The sequence below is a fragment of the Sinocyclocheilus anshuiensis genome, unplaced genomic scaffold (assembly GCF_001515605.1).
Source record: "Sinocyclocheilus anshuiensis isolate Anshui unplaced genomic scaffold, SAMN03320099.WGS_v1.1 scaffold1339, whole genome shotgun sequence".
In the NCBI taxonomy this organism is placed as follows: domain Eukaryota; kingdom Metazoa; phylum Chordata; class Actinopteri; order Cypriniformes; family Cyprinidae; genus Sinocyclocheilus; species Sinocyclocheilus anshuiensis.
This window is the reverse complement of record NW_015539932.1, coordinates 487,603-494,386: the sequence shown is the minus strand read 5'-3', so window position 1 is coordinate 494,386 and position 6,784 is coordinate 487,603.

The window sequence follows — 6,784 nt, the reverse complement described above, 5'->3', positions numbered from 1 at the left end:
ATATATATATATAAATTCATTCATATATATATTTTATTAATATATATTTTTAGTGAAAATGATGCATTCTAATTTTCATGTTTATTAATGGATTTTTTTTAACCTTTTAGTTATGACTTCCTTTGGGAATTTCACGCCCATGCGTAATTCACACTCCGGTTTCGAAACACAGCAAACTACTAACTTATATGGAAGTTCACGCCATTTCTAGTTTGTGAGTGTTGAATAGAGATTCCACTTGTTGCATTGTGACAGTTTACCTCATGTCATCTAAATAGTTGAGCATTGTCCCAGTCCTCTGTGCTTTCTGAGAAGTTTGGCAGTGAATGGAGTCCACCCACAACAATACGGTCAGACTGTTGTTTCAGTGTTAACTTTCAGACGTTAAAAAGACTCGCGCATGAAGACAACTCTGTGAATGTGGGCTGATAATGACCTCCCTGCTGAATCCGGAGCAGCGTTCCCCAGATGTCCCACTGAGCAGTGCTCAGAGACTTTGATGTTTGCAACGATGCATCTCTCTTTGTAAATATGTACGTTATTGAGAGAAGGAATGCTGTTGTTATCCGTTAATACTGTATACAGGCCTTATGCATGCTGAATGTTTGAATATTAGCGAGTGAACAGATGGTATGGTTTTCCCATTTTTAGACATGCCAGAGGCTTCGATCTCCAGTCTGGTCAAGTATAGGAAGTCTCATCTCATCTACTATGATTGCCCTTGGCTGGTAAGAGGATAAGTGAAAACAAAGATGTCACTTTGAATATACAATGGCAGCCCAGCTGTCATCAAAAGCATCAATTTCCGTATGCAAACAGTTTGGTAGCCATTTCAAATTGCTACTGGTTGTCAACCCAATGCATTTCCTTATGTTTCCAGATAAAAATACCCATAGTATTTGATTTTTATAGAGATAATTACTCCAGTCTAATGACTTTTACAACTTATTGCATTGTGTTCAAGGTTCCTGTGTTTGTTATCGCAAATGATTGTTTACCAGATCCAGGCTGCTTCTTTTTAGGAGTTGCCGTGTGAAGGTTAAGGCTTTTGGGAGCCCCTCCCCTCAACCCCAAGTGTTTGACAGCCCACCTGAGCACTGTGCATGGCCTGCCCAAGGCAAGACCACAGGCGACGTATCTCTCCTGTGTGCCTCCTTCAGGATCCTCCATACCTCACATAGCCCATTATAGCACCCCTGCACCCCTCTCTCCTTCCCACCGTCTGCTTGTAGAAGGGATGGAGAAGATTTATTTGGGGGTGTCCTCAGGCATCCAGGTTTTCAGTTGCCACCCCGTGCCACCACCACAACGGTAAATGACTATTTTTGGAGTGCAAATCTCAACTGTGACTTTCCGCTCACTGCACTAATGCATCATGACTGCTGGGCTTTCTAAGGGAGGTATGAGGGAGGAAGATGGGGAGGGAGGGTGTACCTTTGGTTAACTGCAAGACACCTATACCAGACTGCCGCTTTACCACCATCCACCCCACTACATTTCTTGCTGTGTTTTTTTCCCTTTAGTGAGAAGGTAGGTGAAGTGCTGGAGGAGAGGTAAACTTTTAAAGATCAAAGTGAAAAACAAAAGCAAATTTCAAACAAGCCTCTTGAGCTTGGCAACAAACTTTTCGGTCCTCTGATAATACTTAGATCTATAAATGTTTCCTTTATTTATTTATTTATATACTTATTTATTTTTAAAATTATTCATTGCAATAATAATTTGGGCCTAACAAGCACATGTGGGAGACGGCTTTCTTTTGCATCTTTCTTTCACTGCACTATAGTGCGGGGAGTTGTGGGATTTAGGGAACTATTAGAGAGATTTTTTTTATTTGTAGCTAATGAATGCTATGCATGCTATTTTTTGCTTATTTTGAATACTTGTTTGCGGAAATGGAGATGGAATGTAGTGTCAGAGAATTACAGGCTATTTCTTTTGATTTAAGGTTCTTTTGATTTAACCCCTTCTCTTGCCTTTTTCTAACACACTATATCCCAATGCTATATATATCCTATGGAAGATGGGGAGGGAAGGTGTACCTTTGGTTAACGGCAAGACACGTATACCAGACTGCTGCTTTACCACCATCCACCCCACTACATTTCTTGCTGTGTTTTTTTCCCTCTGTCTTTGTGTCTGAGTCTTGGCTATCAACATTAATGAGACATTCTTCAGCTGGCCGGATTCACAAAGGAAAGGTGAGGAGGAAACAATATGGTATTCTGGAAGCTCTCTGACTGAGTCTTTGAGTCTTTTTGATATAAATGAAACCCGGAGAGCGGGATGGACGCTGCATATGAAACAGGCCCCTGCATCGTTTGCCCAGTAGAAATATCAGGAGAGAAAACTGTGTATGAATCGTGTTGTGCATGCACTTTGCTAATGCGAGGTTCCAGAGTTGGCGGAACTGCGGTAATAGTTCAATTCATAATTAATCATATCTGATTTGCCTGATTGCCTTTTAGCAGTAAGGGATTAACTATATCTGCGAAGAGGTTTTTAAAAAAAAACGGTTAAGTATTTATGATCCTTGATAGAACTATAAACGGCAAAAGCCATCTCCTTGAATATTGATTATCGCTAATTAAAAATTAATTTTGATAAGGAAGTAGTCAGTCTCTCAACCTCCTTAATATTTTCGCCTACTTAAAGATGTCTCTTCGCTTGCGGTTCAGGCTAGCAATTACCAGCGGAGAGCTTAACAAGGCACTCATTAGTTCTCATTAGGATGTGCATTCGTGTTGAAGAAGGACAGCCGTTTAATTTCTTCAAAGAATTATGATGCAAACAAAAGTGGGAGAGACGGAGAAAAAGGTAACATATAAGCGTCATTGTTTCTCTCAGATTGTTCTAGGTAACATTTAACTTAAAATCTATGGACAGGATCTGTGCTGTCGATAACCCCTGAAAATTTTGACTTGTCCTTCAGTTAAAAAAAAAAAAAAACACAAATGAAAAACATGTTTACAGTAATACTTAATATGGATGCCTAGCGGGCAAGCGTGCAGCACTGCGAATAAATAAAATATGCAACTATAACACTGTTTTGAAAGAGTAACCAAAGCACTTTAGCACAGGTTGCTTTCATTTGGCATCATGGAAGTGATGGAACTATCTGTAAAGCACTGTTTACATGGAGCATCTTAATTCATACAAATAAATATAATATAATAAAGATTTAGACAACTTTATGACTCAAATAACAAACATTTTAGCGGCAGAATTCATGTGCTTCAAGTGCTTTTAAAAAATAAGAACTACACATTTTTGAAGCTAAACCCCATGAAACACTGGTCTGCTAGAATAGAGGAATTTTGACCTGAAATATTGCTTTAGATTCATTCCTGTGATCGATCATTGAGATTAAGTGATGATAACTGCTATAGTGATCATTGTTGATATAATATAGCTTTTAAATATGGAACATTTTCATACTCTTTTATTTCACTACTTGCACCCAAAGATAAAGACATTTTCTAAAGTAATCCTTAAAGTGATAGTTTACCCTAAAAATTTAAATTTTGTCATCATTTACTCACCCTTGTGTCATTCCAAACCCGTTTGACTGACTTTCTTTTGTGGAACATAAAAGAAGAAATCCATACAATGAAAGTCAATGGGGTCCAAACAACACTTTTATTGTATAGACCAAAAAAAGAAAAGAAAATATTTTGCAAAATATCGTATTTTATGTTCCACAGAAGAAAGAAGTGAACTATGAATTGACAAACTTTTAATTTATCCTTTTAATGAACACGTAATCATTTCTAAGGTAACAGTACTTTTGAATTCATATTAACAGGATAAAATGTATGCTAGTTTGTTGGAGCAGTGGCATAATCATTGGTGTAGTCACCATCAATAAAAGTTGCAAAAGACCCGTCCCCCCTCCCCGCCAAAAAAACTAATTAATTGCACTAGTTTAAAAGTCTTTGAAAAGGTGCAGTAGCTGCTGTGTATATTCGAAAGTGGTAAACTGGAACAGAGGAAACTTTTCCTCAGAGCTTTGCCCTTTAGAAGACAGAGATTAGTAGCCACTCTTCACGACTCTAGATAAGTCAGCAAGCTTTATCGTAGACTGTGGATTTATCCAGCGGTGCTTAAAGTCAAGTTGTTTACATGCAGTTTATATTATAGATTTACTATATCTGTCATAAAACCGGTGTATGCTGGACCATTAGAGAAGTTTCTGTTGGATATACCTGATATATTATATTTATATACTATTTTTTTTTATAACCATTTCTTACTATGTGTAAGTAAGTTGTTGTTTTTTAGCATGTAAGTTTGGCAGTGTTATTTTTTAGGATTACTGAAACTACTGTCATTTGATTTGTATTATTTGTATTTATTTATTTTAATTTTAGTTACATTATGTCTGAATTTATTATGTCTGTATAGGTCTTTCATTAAGTTTAGTTTTATTTAATTTGAGTTATTTTAATACTTCAACAAACTAAATGGAAATGAAATAATATATATATCGAATTTATAAATGTGTATGTGTATGTACATATACAGTATATATGTATGTGTGTGTGGTTGTACATACACACACGTAGTTGTTTTTTTGGTGTTTGGCTTAGTGTTATGTTAGAATCATTATTATACTCATACCTTTTGTTCTTTAATATTTTGAATTGTTTTTAGCTTTATTTTTTGTTTTTAATTTAAATGTTAAGTTTTGAAATTTTGCTGTATGCATTTGTCATTTTTATTTAATCTCTTTATTTTTAAAATGTGTATAGGTAGTATTTATAAAGTTTTAGCTTTTAGTTTTGGATCTGTTTTAGTTGTTTTAATACTACAATTGATTGCTTCTGTTGTCCTCATTTGTAAGTCGCTTTGGATAAAAGCGTCTAATAAATGACTAAATAAATAAATATACCTCTCTCTCTGAATGAAAAGTGATTTTTCTTTCCACGCTGATGGTGAAGGTACTGCACTACATGATCACAGCCAATCAAGAGATATTTTATCCATAATGTGGTCATGTGGAGTGGAATTTTGGACTAATGTTATTTTTATTGTGGGCAGGGCTACCCACAGAGTCATGTGAAGCATTAAAGTGATTAGGTAGAATAAGACAAATTATGTTTGTATTATCTTAACTCAGTAATCATTTGTTCAGACATATTAAGGCATGGAACCTAAGTGTCTTCCTAATATAGCACAGCATCATGGGACTTCCTGCCTACTTGTCACATTAGATTACTCAATCTGTCCCAGTGTTTTGGAAATGTTTTGTTCTGCCGTTTTAACTGAGCTAAAAACTTCTGCTCACATATAGGCAACACCTTTTCAACCCTTCAAAATCATGTGACACTAAAAATAGTAATGGCTACTGAAAATTCTGATTTGCCATCACAGGAATAAATTACACTTTGAAATAGATTAAAATGGTAACAGTTATTTTAAATTGATTAATAATATTTTACTTTTGCATCATTTTGCATGTAGTCTTTTTAGCTGTTTTAGTAGCTACATATCAGATGAAATAATAAATTGGATGTTTTGATCTAGATAACTTATATTTAAGCTTTCTCTCTTTTGAAAAGAACCTATCCCCACTGATCACATATAGCATTGGCAACATGGTAATTTCATATTCGTAGCCTGTGGAAAAAGTATGTTTGGAAGAGTTAGAGTATAGTTAATCTGGATGCATGTATTCACTTTTATCAGAGCCTCTTTGTTTGGCTCATTGCTCTCGCTTTCTGTATTAATGAGTGTGTTTTGCACTGTGCATTTGCTGCTGTTTGGATTTGTTTGTCTCAGTTTGTTAGGGGTTTAAAAGGCTCAAAATAGCTCACTCCCCACCCAACCAAATATGGCCAAACATGCTGCCAACCAGGATATTGTTTTTCCTCATGACTTTTCTAGTTTATGAGAACTTGTTCCCACACCTCAAAGCATTTGCTAAGGCCTGCTAATTGACTGTAATGCCTGATGTTGGCTTGAGAGCCAGCAAGTGTCAACTTGGACAGTGTACATGCAATTATAGTGGCTAACATGGCTAACACTGGTCACAACTGGTGTCTTAGCATTTAATTAGTTCTCTCTTTGCAAAATTGTGGCCCGCTTATCATCTTCAACTGAGAGTAAACAGACTTAAGAGGTCCTGAAGGAGGCCAGAGACTTCATGCTTCCACAGGGATGCAGAAATAACGTACCGCAAAAACCGAAGGGGTTTGCTGATGAAATGATAATGTGTCGGGTACGAACATGCAGCTGAAATTTGCACATGAAAATCTTTGTGTCTCATACTCCACCTATGACGATTCTTTGTGAAAAGTTAACATGCAAATAGACCCCCCTTGTCTTCTCTCCTTTGAGAGCAGTAGGCCCATTGTCTGGATTATGTTATAGTTTTTGTTTATTTCTAAAACAATTAAGGCAGTTGATTTTGCATTTCATAATTTGTCTTTCAGGAGAATTACTCTAATGTAGTCTGTTTGAAGATGCTCCAAAGATGGGATCCCAAGTGAAAGGAAGGTACACACTTTGTGCACCAAAAGGATAGTAGTAAAAACCATAGTGTGACTAATTCCAATTAATCTAATCAGGAATTCTGTGCATGTCAGTGTTTGTTTCATTAAAATCATTTAATGCTGATAATGCTGATAATGATTTATTAAAGTAGTAGAATGAAGCAGGGTGATGCTGAAAGCCGTCGAAGCGAAACGAGGCCGCTGAACGAGCGCGACACGCGGCTCGAAAGCAGCGGAGCTTTTATTATGCCACAGTCGACCGCTTCCGCTCCTTCCGGTCGTGCGTATGT